A 14,713-nucleotide genomic window follows, 5' to 3' on the forward strand; every position below is an offset into this window, starting at 1 on the left:
TCTTTCTCAGCTCCAGTAGTATTGGTGCACAAGAAGGATGGATCATGGCGCATGTGTCCGGATTATAGGGAGCTCAACAAGCTCACTATTAAAGATAAGTTCCCCATTCCTGTTATTGATGAATTACTGGATGAATTGCATGGATCAATTTACTTCACCAAGTTGGATCTTCGTTCGGGATATCATCAAATCAGAATGAAGATTGAAGACATTCCGAAAACGACATTTAGAACTCATGAGGGTCATTATGAATTTTTGGTCATGCCTTTTGGCCTTACCAATGCACCTTCAACATTTCAAGGTTTGATGAATTCAATTTTCAAACCATTCCTTAGAAAATTTGTGTTAGTATTTTTTGATGATATACTAATCTACAGCAAGTCTTGGAAGGATCATGTTGAACATGTTGACAGGGTGCTACAACTATTGGAGGAGAAACAATTATATGCAAAAAGATCCAAATGTTTCTTTGGAGTCCAGGAGGTGGAATATTTGGGTCATATTGTATCTCATGAAGGAGTTAAGGTAGACCCTAGCAAAATTAAAGCCATTAAGGAATGGAAAATCCCCACATCCATAAAGCATCTGCGAGGATTTCTTGGGTTGACAGGGTATTATCGCAAGTTTGTTAAGAATTATGGGAGAATAGCAGCACCTCTAACAACATTATTGAAGAAAGATTCATTTTCATGGACTCCGGAAGCAACAAAGGCCTTTGAACATCTTAAAGAGGCAATGTGCCAAGCACCGGTCTTAGCTACACCGGACTTCACAAAAACCTTTATTGTGGAATGTGATGCTTCAGGAAATGGAATTGGTGTTGTTCTAATGCAAGATGAAAGACCCATTGCTTTTGAAAGTCGTCCAATCAAGGGAAAGTTTTTAAGCAAAGCTATTTATGAGAAGGAAATGTTGGCAATACTCCATGCACTTAAGAAATGGCGACCCTACCTAATGGGAAGACACTTCAAGGTAAAAACGGATCATGATAGCCTTAAATACTTTTTAGAACAAAGATTATCCTCTGAAGAGCAACAAAAGTGGGTCACAAAGATGTTGGGTTATGACTTTGAAATCATCTACAAAAAAGGGAAGCAAAATGTGGTGGCAGATGCACTCTCAAGAAAGGATGAGGATGTGGAAGCATTGTTGTGTGCCATTTCTATTATCCAACCAGATTGGATAAACGAAGCAAGGGAGGAATGGAAGAATGACGAAGAAGTGTGGGCACTTATTCGAAAGCTACAACAAGATTCCAGTACTTCTGATACATTTAGCTGGCAAAATGATTCGTTATGGTACAAAGATCGCTTATACCTCTGTAAGAATTCCCAGCTAAAACAAAAGATTCTTATGGAATTGCACACTTCTCCCTTAGGAGGGCACTCAGGATTTTTAAAAACTTACCACAGGGTTAAGAAGGAATTTTTTTGGGATGGCCTTAAATCAGATATTCAAAAGTTTGTGGCGGAATGTTTGGTTTGCCAGCAAAATAAAGTTGAAACAATTAAGACACCGGGTCTATTACAACCTTTATCCATTCCAAGCCAACGTTGGGAGGAGGTTTCAATGGATTTTATCACAGGTTTACCCAAGTCTGAGGGAAAGAGTGTCATCATGGTGGTAGTTGACAGACTTACCAAGTATGCACACTTTTGTGCATTATCACATCCATTTAAAGCCAGTACAGTTTCTACTGCATTTATGGAAACAGTTCAAAAGCTACATGGAAACCCAAAGATTATTGTAAGTGACAGAGATCCCATTTTCACTGGAAATTTTTGGACAGAATTATTTTCTTGTCTTGGTACTCAGTTAGCTCATAGCTCATCTTATCATCCTCAATCTGATGGGCAAACTGAGATAGTAAACAAATGTTTGGAAGGATATCTTCGTTGCTTTGTATCTGATAAACAGACACAATGGGTCAAATGGTTGCCTCTGGCTGAATGGTGGTATAACACTTCCTTCCATACAGCAACAAAAATGACCCCATTTATGGCACTTTATGGGTATCAACCACCATCCATCACATCATATTTAAGAGAAAATTCTAAGGTTCAGGCAGTGGAACATCACATCGAACATCAACAACAAGTCCTCCAACTCTTAAAGGATAACCTCGTGTTGGCACAAAATAGAATGAAACAACAGGCAGATCAACATCGCAGTGAAAGAAGTTTTGATGTAGGTGATTGGGTATTCCTACGGCTACAACCATATAAGCAAATGTCCCTAAAGCAAGCTAAGAAGGATAATAAATTATCACCAAAGTATTATGGTCCGTACAAGGTGTTGCAAAAGATTGGTACTATGGCATACAAATTGGAGCTTCCTGCAGCTTCTCGATTGCACCCAGTTTTCCATGTTTCATGTTTAAAGAAGGTTATAGGTGACAAGCTCCCAATTCAAACAATATTGCCAGAACTTGACGAGGAAGGAAAAATTATATTGGAACCGGAAGCAGTCACAGAAACAAGAACTCGACAGCTACGAAATCGATCAATTTCAGAGTATCTTATCAAGTGGAAGAACTTATCCGCTGAAGATTCCACATGGGAGGATGAGAATTTTATGCAGAAGTATCCAGAACTACTCAAGCGTTGAGGACAACACTTTTTTGAAGGAGAGGGGCATGTTGGGTCCCTATAATACTAGTGATTACCCCATTACTATTGTAGTTATACCCCTTATTTATATTGTTGTGCCCCTATTACCCCCATATTGTTATTTCTGTGCCCCATAGAATCCCTCTATTGTTATTTTTGTGGCTTTATATTATTATTGTTAGGTCGGCTGGATTATATTGTGACTCCTTAGACTCCTATATATAGAAAGGAGGTTTTTTCATTTGTATCATCCAAGAATTGTTCATTTATGTAATGTAAAGGAGGTTGCCCCCTAGAAGAGGCTGAATTCTAAGGCGTTGATCTATCTTTTCTATCTTTTCTTGAGCTGGTTTCATAACAGGATTGACTTGCATTTGACCTAGCTGGTGTGACAAAACATGGCCTAGTATATACTACATTATCTTGTGTTAAAACTATTGACTCATTATACTTGATTAACAAATTGGCACACAAAAAAATTTCATGTGAAAAACAAGATATTAGATGAAATGACATGACTAGAATAACTGCTACATAGGAACTAAAATTTTCCAAGAAAATACCTGACAATAAAAATGTTTTATCAATTGCAACTCTAAATAAACGTAGTCTGCATGCACATCTTAGTGACGTCATCCATCACAAAGACTTAACGGAGAATATGATTCTCTGTTTTCAGGAAACTCATTTGCAGATTCCACCAACAAACAAACAATTGCCATTCAAATTTGCAATAGCACATTTTACAGATGACATACTTTCTTGTATAGACAGAAAAATAATGATCAACGCAACAAAGACATTTTGTAACAACAAAACTAAAGTTACACTAATTGACATCTACTTTCAATAGGTAATTTGTTTAATCAACGTTTATGTAACACCATTTGAACAAGTATCTACAATAGTACAAATTATTAGAGAAGAAAAAACACAAACTACACATACTAATTGTGTTTTCTTAGTCATTAGTGACTTCAACATTGACATCCAACTAAAAACAGCTTGTAGAAAAACTCTTGTACGATACATGGAAATGTAAAACTTACAAGAAATAACAAGTGTAATATCTCCACGATGAAAAACAATAATAGATCACATTTGGCCAAAATCCTATCAAATAATGTGAAATCAATCTCACATGGGCATATTGGTTTGATTATAGCATAATCTATTCTCTACTACAAATTTAATAAAAAAAATTAGTACACTTTGCTAAATCTCTCATCTGAGCATAGTCTATGTTTTTTTGCATCTATCATTTTCTGAGATCAATCCAGGTATGTAACAACACATTTAATGGCATTATAGACATATTTACTATTGAATACACCTTATTTTGCTTTCAAATCTAATAGCTTCTAGTGGTTTTTTGTAAAGATAAACAATATGAAAAGGCAACATCATGACATTGCAACTACAGATACATGCTCTCAACCTGAAAAGAGGTAAGTAAACATTCTTTATATCTATTTTTGTTACCTTTTTTAATGAAGACAATATTCTAATTCACACCCACTAAATACTACTTTGTAGGAAAAACATAAAGAAGATCCTCAAATAGAGGACAAGCACAAATAAAGCAATCCAATCACAATACAAGAGATCAAATGCCTCAAAGTAGCAACAATCTTTCATGGATATGTCCTAGTCACGTAGAGAACTACAACTTGATCGAGCACATGGAGTGGACTTGTTACGTGCCGACTTAGTTGATACAAAAGGGGACATCACAATTACATTAAACGTCCCACACAATCTAATTACACGTGTTGAAGCCAAACTTGTCATCGACCAAGGAGTTTGTATCAAAGATTTTAGAATATCTGCAAAAACAGTCTATGATCATGGAGATTTCAATTTCATATTGGTTTTACATGATACAATCACTTTAGAAACAATACCAACCATTTGAAAAGAATAAAAGTTCCTCCCAACTACAACAATTAGAAAACAAAAAACTACGAGATTTGTATTTGCAATAGGGATAATTGTCGTGCTTGTCACATGTGTGAAATAGACAGTTCTTCAATATGCATTAGATATCAAAGATGGTCAATCAGAAGAAGGAAAAGCAACGATATGTACAAACTCTACCATGCATACTTTTTCACATTTACTCAAACATATCTTAAAGCAAATATGTTTAACATTAATACATTTTCCAATTCAGGTTTATTTGTTCTCTACATTTCTTTCCTTCTTCCTCTCAATACAAAAATTTTCCAGACAACAAACATCAATGGTGTTATTTCAAAATCTTTTTAAAGAAAAATAAGAACAAATAGATCATTGTGAAATTACAAATCAACCTTTATAACCATTTTCAACTCAAAGAGAGCATTTGCTGATCTAAACAAACTGATTTCCTCATTAACAAAGGTAATTTCAAGTTCCACTAAATATAAATTCTATTAAATTATTTAATGTTATCATATCATTCTCTATGGCAATATCTTGCACTTCAATTATATTGAAACATGAACCAAGTTGAAGGAACATTAACAATGACAAATATTCATGCAAATCCATTTGTTACAATTTGTAACACTTTTAGTTTCCCCACCGAAAAATTGGAACAATTTCCAGTGATCAACTGCATTGTTATACATGTAAACAATCAACAATATACCAATGTTTCCTCCAATTACAATGAATTATTCAAACAACAACAAATGTTCAATATGAGTGCATTCTAAAAAATAATTTGTTATTGTAGTTTTGTCCATCCTTGACAAACATGACATATGAAAAGTATTTAGAAGACACATCCAATGTTACCTATAACCTTTAATAATTCCATGTACAAGGAAGTTTCATACTAGATAATGCAAATGTCATTTTCCATACATAATGATGCAAAACTCCACTTTTATTTTATCCAAATCAACTCAGATACTGGTCCTTATCTTCAAATTCTGGATTGGCTTCCTAAGCCACTGTAAATGATATTGAGATACATGTCTACAATATTTTCTGTTACTTTTGAAATCAAAATTTCTTAACTATATTGTATTATGGAATTCAATCAAATTATTGTAAAAGGAATTCATATCCTATGTCTCCATTGTAAATTCATTTTATATGTTGTTATTATTGTACAAGTATTTGTAATATTCATATCCTCAACTACTTCTAATCTCTTTCTCTCATGGTATGACCTTTTGTTCCTTTGTTAACTACTTAGTTGAATGACTGGCTAGGAGACTAGCCTATAACAAAGACTCATAAGTTTCCCAATATAGTGCCTTTATATATGCTAAAAACCTTTCAAGTGTGTATTGGTTAAGAGTCAATGCCATTCCAAGAACGATGCTCAAACTATGAGTTCTAAAATGAAAGTGAAGCCTAGATATTTATGTAATGTGGAGAAAAATGGTGGCATAGCCTCATACAGAAGTCCCAGTAACAATGTAGCCAAAATGATTCAATTTTGTGATTATTTTATGAAGGGAAGCTTTAAGAAGTAATGGATTACAAGGGAGACCTTGAATCGATATGTTTGGATTATCTTACAATTTTTGTACAAAACAATTCTCCTACCTTAATTCTCACTTTCATATAGTTTGATTAAATTGGAGAATTTTTGGTTGCTCAAGGTATTCTTTTTCAGTTACCATCAATTTGGTCAAAATTTAGTGATTTTTTGAAATATTTCTACATTTAGTGATGGATATGCATTTTTTGTTTTGTTTTGTTTAAATATGCATAACCATTGTAGATTAATCCAAAGTCAATATTGTACATTATTAAATAAAGGGAAACACTTCTCATCAAATGGATTGCCATATGACTATTACAAAGCTTGAAATACCAAACACTACAGTCATATTATCTAGCCATGTGGCTATTGATGGAAGTGCCTTGTATCACGACGAAGTGGAGACAAAGAAAATTGATTCAAAGGTTTCCCTTGTGAAAATTGTCACAAATCTTGTGCGAGGAGATTCAAATTAATTTCTAGATCACCATCCTACGGAGGATATATTTACTGAAGTTCCACATGACTTAAACAAATTCAATGATATTGAACCATTCTTTCAGTTTTCACTTCGAAATGAAAAACCCTTTTCAAAACCAGCAAGTGAGTACACACCATCAACATGGGAGGAAATTAAATACTTAATTTGATAGTTCTTTTGGTTATTTTCCTATTTATGCTCACTTAACTGAGTCTAGGTTTCATTAGTTTACCCCGTATTTCTACTTTTTCTTTTAAGGCTTTCATTTTGACTGCTTCTATTTATATTGTTGCTTAGATGGTGTGCATTTCTATTGCCTTGATGGAAAGGGAGTTTGCTGCTTAATTGTTGCAAGTTCAGTGAATGAACAAGGTTTCCATCCTGAATGGATGAAAGTTGAGTGAGTGCTATGCAAATTTCTCTTCAATTTCTTGTTTACCTTGTAATCTATCTCACGTTACAACTTCTCTTTCTCTAACCCAACATGCTATATAGTTATAGGCACGTATTCATGGGTAAGTGCTTTGCAATTGTGGATGCAATTTTTCTCTTCACAGCTCTTCAATTATTTGTTTACCTTGTGATCTATCTCATGTTACAACTTCTCTTTCTCCATGACAAAGTTCTATATAGATATAGGCACTTATTTATGGATTACTGCTTTGCAATTTTGGATGCAATTTTCTAGTTTCCTAGAGTCCTTCAATAGAAGCAACCAATCAAGCACATAAACATAATTTAGATAACAAACATTGGGTAACAGACACTTTGATATAGAGGAAACTAGAGTTACTGATACCAAGAGAACTACTACCTTTACATTTGTCTATGCTTATGGTGGTGCTTCAACGTGTGAACCTTTACTTTCACTTTAATTGTTTTTACCAATAGTAAGTACAAATTGTTTGAATTCTCATGAACATGAGTGGAATCATGAAATGAATTGTACTGAATGTTTCATCATAATTCTAGATGGTATATATAACAATTTCGTGATTTCATCCATTCCAAACAAACTATACAACCCAATGATAACATTTCTTAGAAATGAATAATACCCACCCAATAAATTGCTCAAATTTCAAAACTAGGTCCAAAGTCTCAAGTTTGCCCCAACTCACATATGATAGAACTCATGACTATGAATCAAACTCTAAGTCATATGTGACGTTGGACTCTTAAGTTTCAGAATCAGTTGTCTTCTTATGAAAGACACATAGAAAAAAAGACTTTCATATTAATTAAACTAATTATTATGTTTAAAAGTTTTCGGGATCAAATTGCCCTTTTTCTTGTTCTACCTCCCTAGTCATTCTACTAATTAGCTTAGCTTTGGATGCAATCATTAATTCGTTTAAATTTTGGATGTGGACAATATTTTACAGGAACACCCTGAGATTAGTAAAAGTGAGAGAAAAAATATATGCCGGCTTCTAGATTGCAATAAGTTATCGATTGAGGCTTGTATGCATGCTGCTCAGAATGAACTCTTGCCTCCGCGGTTGGTAGTGAAGGTACTCTTATTGAGCAAGAAAGAGCTTCCATGTTTGCTGGTCTAGTAAATGAGTTACCAAATAAAATAAAAGCATTGTTGTCAAGTGATTCCAGAGTCGAGCACATTTGACAATGGATGGGATGTAGTGAACCATCATGTCAAGTCCTGAAAAGGATGAGATGCAATGACCTTGAATATTCGGTTAGTGGAGATAGACAATGAATTCTCTGACACCCTGAGCTTGAGCCTCGTGTTTATAACACCATTGAATGCCCATCTAAGGTAGGGAATTGCTGCCCTGCAATTCCCCTTGTTTAATATAGGTATAAGATTGAAAATTAAATTAAATAGATAATATAGATTTAAAATTAAATAAAAAAGATATATCATATTTATATATATTTATTTATATTTATGATATTAAAAAAAAAATTGTGAAGATTTCAATTTCTTTGAGAATGTTTATGGTTTATTTACAAGACAAGAGTCATTTGATATGCCATTCTAAGCCCTATATACTCTAGTGGTTGCAATAATGTAAAGATCCATTGGGGATGTCATGATGCTCAATTAGAAAGGAAATTTGTCTAAGTGTTTTACTTTCAAGCATGCACACATATATATATATATATATATATATATATATATATATATGATGCATACATATATATGAAGAAAAATCAAAGAAGTTATTATTAAACACTTCGTAAATATTGGAATATATTGATGTTTTTAAAAAAATTTCACCATAGTGTAGAAGGTTTGAGGTTTGAACATTTAAAAAAACATTTACTTGTGTTAGATAGTTGTCTTATGACTATTTAATGAAGTATTTGCTCAAAACGTTTAGTTTTAGTTCTAGTAAGGGAGTCCATATATTTTTAAATGTTTTTTTGCAATAAGGAGAATTGTTATTCTCCAATGGTAACCTTAACATACGTGAGATTGTCCAACCTTTCCATCTTGATGTGGATTATACAAGTTCAACAAAGAATTGGAGCACTACATGTAATTTTTTTCAAGTCCAACATAAGCCATGTCCAAAAGGGAGTCTACTCTACTTGAATTTATTTGGGACTTGACTTAATTCATGGTCCATTGAATAACATAATTTGAGAATGAGATGAGTCTTATTAATGCATGTCGAAATTCAATTATCAAAATTCAATTTTGAGGTGAAAATTTATGAAGAGACACAACATATAAAGGATAGTTGTCCAAAGGACATGGTATTTTAGGATAAAAAGTGGGAAAATTCCAAACCTAAAGGATGACCAAATAATTTTCAAATGAAGCACGATGAAACTTCAAGAAAGAATGTGAATCCATCAGAACCAAGAATATCAACAAAAGTCCCAACCCCTCCTAAGATAGGCCTAACGTAGACATGGCTTTTATCATTACTAAAGAGCCCATCTCTCAACTAGGCTATTACAACTAACAACCCCTAAAGTAAGGTGAACTGGTGGAAAAACTTGGAAAACTCGGACTTGAAAAGGAAAATAGTTCTTTCAATCGAATTAGAGGAAAATACATAATTGGTTTTACTACACCCTCCACTAGTGTCTCACTATTCATCTAAGTGGGTAAGCCAATAAAAACTCAAGATCCCTAGTTAAGATATGCAACAACAAAAATACTATATTTGAAGGTCTAAAACAATGACATTAAAACATGGGCTTAACGAGTCATATTTGTAGCTAGTTATTCAAACTCAATGAAATAAATTAAAATTTGAATACTAGACGAATCAGGTCAAAGATTTAAAATCAAACCCTTAAAAAGACAATTGCATATTTAAATTCTCTTATTTCTATATATTTCATTTGGTTTTAACTCCTTTCCCACCTAATCCCTCCACCCACCACAGAAAATAAAAATATACATATGGTAAGTATTTAATGTGGAATGAAACCATTGACTCCAAATAGTTATAAATTTGTAATCGAGGTTATAATTAGAGATGAGTGATCACATCATAGTATTGAGAAAGTTCCTTGTTGAATCTTCAATATGATGCATGGTGTACTTGATGATTACAAGTTATGTTGTGGGCCAATTTTTCATCGAGAAGAAATAGAGAAGATATTAATATCTAAGTTTTGGTTTCATAGGCATCATGTTTCAAGTTCATCTCTTTATTGTGGTTGTGGTAGGTTATTATAAACATTTATTTTGTAGTGCATACCAATATATTGAAAATGTCTATATTGTTGGAAAGTTTAATTTATGCATATAGAAAGAAAGATAGGGTGGTTATTGCAAATTCTTTAACACTATTTTCATGCATATGTTAGACCAACAAAGCATGATGTACTTCACGTTTTGGACAATATATTTCATATATGACCTTGAAGCCATATGGAAAAATTTGGGGACATGATGGTGCACTTATTTTGTAAATTTCACATTTTAGTGGTATAAAGGTTGTCATTTAGTTAAAAAACAAGCGAAATGAAATGTTATGATAGGATTATGTGATTGCAGAATAGCTTGTGATTGTAAATGACATGAAGATAATAGCTATAAGCTACACTGGGGTTCACAAGTCATGAATTGATATCAATAACAATAGAAACAGTACCACATAAATGATGATGCCAACATCAATACCATTTGTGATGTTAGTATTGGAAATACATGACACCACTTAGTATTGTAAAGGCACAACAAACTTGTTAACACTAGAGTAAGCGATGATGTTGTCACATCATGGGAATTACACCCCAAAACCAACTTTAGATTGACCCTAAATTTGGATTGGAGTAAAGTTTCATTACATATAGTTGATTAATAAATTTCAACAAACAATTTTCATTGATTTTATTAATGATAATAAACTAATCTAACGTTGGCTACACTTTAGTTGACTTATGCACACATGTTGTAAAACAAAGTGAAGGATGAGTAATTGGCTGGTCAATTTGATTTTATTTGAATGGATGATATAAAACTTATCAATAGACATATGTAAACTGGAAAAAAGTTCCAATGCGATGGTTTCTATTGGGGGTTTCATTGATCAGATATTGTATATGCTTACAGGGAAGTTTAACCATCTTGTAAAAAAAGAGGCGAGAGTCAAACTATTGTGTTAACTAAAGACCACAAACATTTGAACACACTATAACTCATAGATAAACCCTAATTAAAGGTACTATGTAAGTTTTTCTAATCCTAAAATTGGTTAAGAGTGTTTTCTGTATTAAGAGTTGGTTTATACTCTTGGTTAAGTGATTTAGTGGTCACAACCAAGGGAGTGAACAAGTAGAAGAGAGTAATAAGGAAAATTTTATGCCTTCCCAAAATTCCAAGAACGATAATTATGGACTATGAACAAAAAAATCACATAGGAGTTGTAGGGCCACCAATTATAATGATTCTATGGCCCACCAACCTCATTTTAAATAAACCAAGAGTTTCTTCTTTGTGAGGGTTGTCTAGTAAAAATATTGGCATTTGTGTAATTGATGTCACATGTGTAATATTTTATTTTCTATTTATTTTTTTACTTAAATGGGAGAAATAAATTCACTGCAAAGTATGTCACAAACAAATATATATATATATATATATATATATATATATATATATATATATATATATATATATATATATATTTAAGTTTGTGGAATTCATAATGTAGATACAATATTGGGTGATTCTGACTTATCCATCAGAATACAAATCAATATGGCGCCAAAGAATTTTTCTTGTTTTCCTAAGGAATGAGCAGCGAAATCCTAAGCTAATTATCTTTTCCTAGATTAACCCATTATCATGACCCAATTTTACCTTAAATGGTATATTAACATGATATAGATAAGGGCGAAGTGTGTTATTGCAGGGTTTGGTTTGAGAAATCTCTAACAATAGTAAGAATGATGAAGTAAAGTCTTCAAGAGGTGAAAAAGAGAAGGTGAATAAGTCCAATATGGACAAGGAAAAAACATTTCATTAGAATGTTGTCCCTCCCACTTCGAAGAGATCATTCAAAGTTGAAGCTATTGTGGAGATTAGGACTTTTGACAACTACATGAGCCTTGATACAAAAACAATTGGTTGAGACAACTAGAGGTTTATTTCAATTGTTATAGGTTTAAATATTCTAAGATATTTATTTTTCATGGTTATATATGGAGGGTCCGTTGGGTGATTTAATTATGAGTTAAATCCTTGTCATTAATTGTCAATCCGGGGTTTGTAAACTGATGAAGTATACATGTACTATATGTACTAGGTGGTTATTTATCAAAATAGATTAATCTAATGCAATTGAAACAAATTACAAAGGAAATTATATCAATCCAATTCAATTCTAATCCAAACCAAACATAAAGAAATTGAAATCACACTTGCATAAAGGAAATCACACTTGCTGAAAGGAAAAACTCACTTGCATAAAATGAAAACACACTTGCTGAAAATAAATGAAACAACATAACTACACTATGTTACCAATATGTACAAAGGTGTGCAAACTATGGTTGATGGGGGGCCTCCATTCCTCAACAAGCACACCGAACAACTATTACATCTTGGAGATCAAAGAAATAGTATGTATTTCATAAAATGAAGTTACAAGATATTACAAGAATTCTCTATCCTCACTTTACAAATTACATCTTGGAACTTGGAACGTGGAACCTCCAAACTAGAAACCTCTAACCAGAAAATTCTAACCAACAACTCGCAACTAGCAACCCTTTGTATGAAGGATGCACTCCTTTTTATACAAAAAATGAAGATAGCTATTCAATAAATGTATATCCTTAAACCTCTCCTAAATCCACCTTTATCTCTTGTGGTTAGAATGAATCACCTAAAAATATAAGATACAAATCCTCTCAAAATTATCTCTTAATTTTGATAAGATACAAATAACAAAACCTCCATCATTCTTCTCCTTTGAATGTGATTTGTTAATGATCCACATATTCTACAACTATTCCACAAATATTCATGAGTTGGAATTTGAAATTCAAATTTGTGGTTGGGTGGCCAAATAGGACATTCTAGAATCTCTAAGTAGGCCTACAATATCACAAAACTCATAATAATTTTAGATATATACTAAAACATGTTAATTTCCTAATATTTAATCATAAATTCTCTTAAAATACTTAAAATAAATGAATTGGAAAATAATAATGATAAACCCATATAATCATGAAAATTGTTACTTGATGTAGGGTCATGGGGCTATAGAGTTTCAAAATGAGGGTAAAATGATGGAAATGTGGGTAAAAGTGGATGACATTTTGGAGACCCAACATAACCTCCAACTAAAGATGTTGCGTGTTGTTGGTAGGCTAAATTGTTTCATTTAAAACCCCTTTTCCACTTCAAAATCATAACCTTAGACCTCTGTTTTAACCTTGCAACCCCCTTATTTCTACACTATTCCAAGGATTGTGCCTTTTCCTACACTAGCTTTATATTTCATATTTATGGGTTACAAATGTGATTAATTAATTGTTTTTATAGATTTTATACCTTTCATATTCTTTGCAACTAATATTTTATTTCCTAAAGTATTTGGTAAGCAACGTATTGATCATTTCATTAGCATGGTCGAGTGCAGGTAGGATTCCTGCACTGTTGGCGAATCTTGAACTTCCGTGACAACTCACTACCCAACGCGGACATCTCATTCAAGATCGGTCATCTCGAGTTGGGCTTAGAGCGGAGATAAGTTAGGGATATGATGAAGATTAGGTTGTTGGCTGAATGCTCAAGTTTAGCGTTTTGTTATAGTCGAAAGGCTTAGTATGTACTATTGCTATTATTTTGTTACAGCTGAAAGGATCAGATTGTAATGCTGGATGTACTTTGGTTATGGCCGCAGGCCTAAAAGGATGTATATAATATAGGATTTAGTTAGAAAATGGTAGCGAGTGATAACTATAGCAATGATATTATAATTTTGGTCTATTGTAATTTTGCTGGTATCGCCCTCGTTTTGGGCTGGATTTGAACTCACTATGTACATTTGTTGATTATTAATAGAAAGGGACTATGCCATGTTATTTCAATCATGTGTTGTAATTCTGTGTTGATGCATCGTTGAGAGCTGAATTTCCAAGTTTCCTAAATAGGGAAACGAGCTGGTTGGCTAGGGTCCAGCCAACCTATCTCGTTCTTCCTCGCATTCATATTACTCGTTAAAGGTGTGTTGAATTTGTTTAATGCAAGCGTGAATTAAATATACGTTTTCATTCTTCCACAAAGTCCATGCTCGATGTCATTTATAATCACTGTGTGACAGATTCGTGGTGTGCATGCTTAACTAAGTTTTATTTTATCCCTTGTGATTTCTTTTTCTTCAAATATTAGCATTGTTTCTGTCTGGATCGTGCAAGCATGTTATTCTTGCACTAGTGCATTTATAGTTTCACAAATTGATTCCTTTGGTTCATTACAGTAACAATATTTTGTTCTTTTCTTCCATATGAGCCTTGATGCATTTTTGGAAGTGTGTGATCATCATTCTGAAGTATTCTTGATATCTTGAATTAGATATGCTCTGGTAATTAGAGAATGAATGTTGTTATAACACATTAACCTGTACCTCCACTTCATATTTTTCAGGGAAGGATCTAACTTCATATTTAATTATTTCAAATAGAATCTTTCTAAGTTAAGAA

Source organism: Pinus tabuliformis, chromosome 9 (assembly GCF_031772625.1).
Source record: "Pinus tabuliformis cultivar Carrire ecotype Pingquan chromosome 9, CPIR1, whole genome shotgun sequence".
NCBI classification, from domain to species: domain Eukaryota; kingdom Viridiplantae; phylum Streptophyta; class Pinopsida; order Pinales; family Pinaceae; genus Pinus; species Pinus tabuliformis.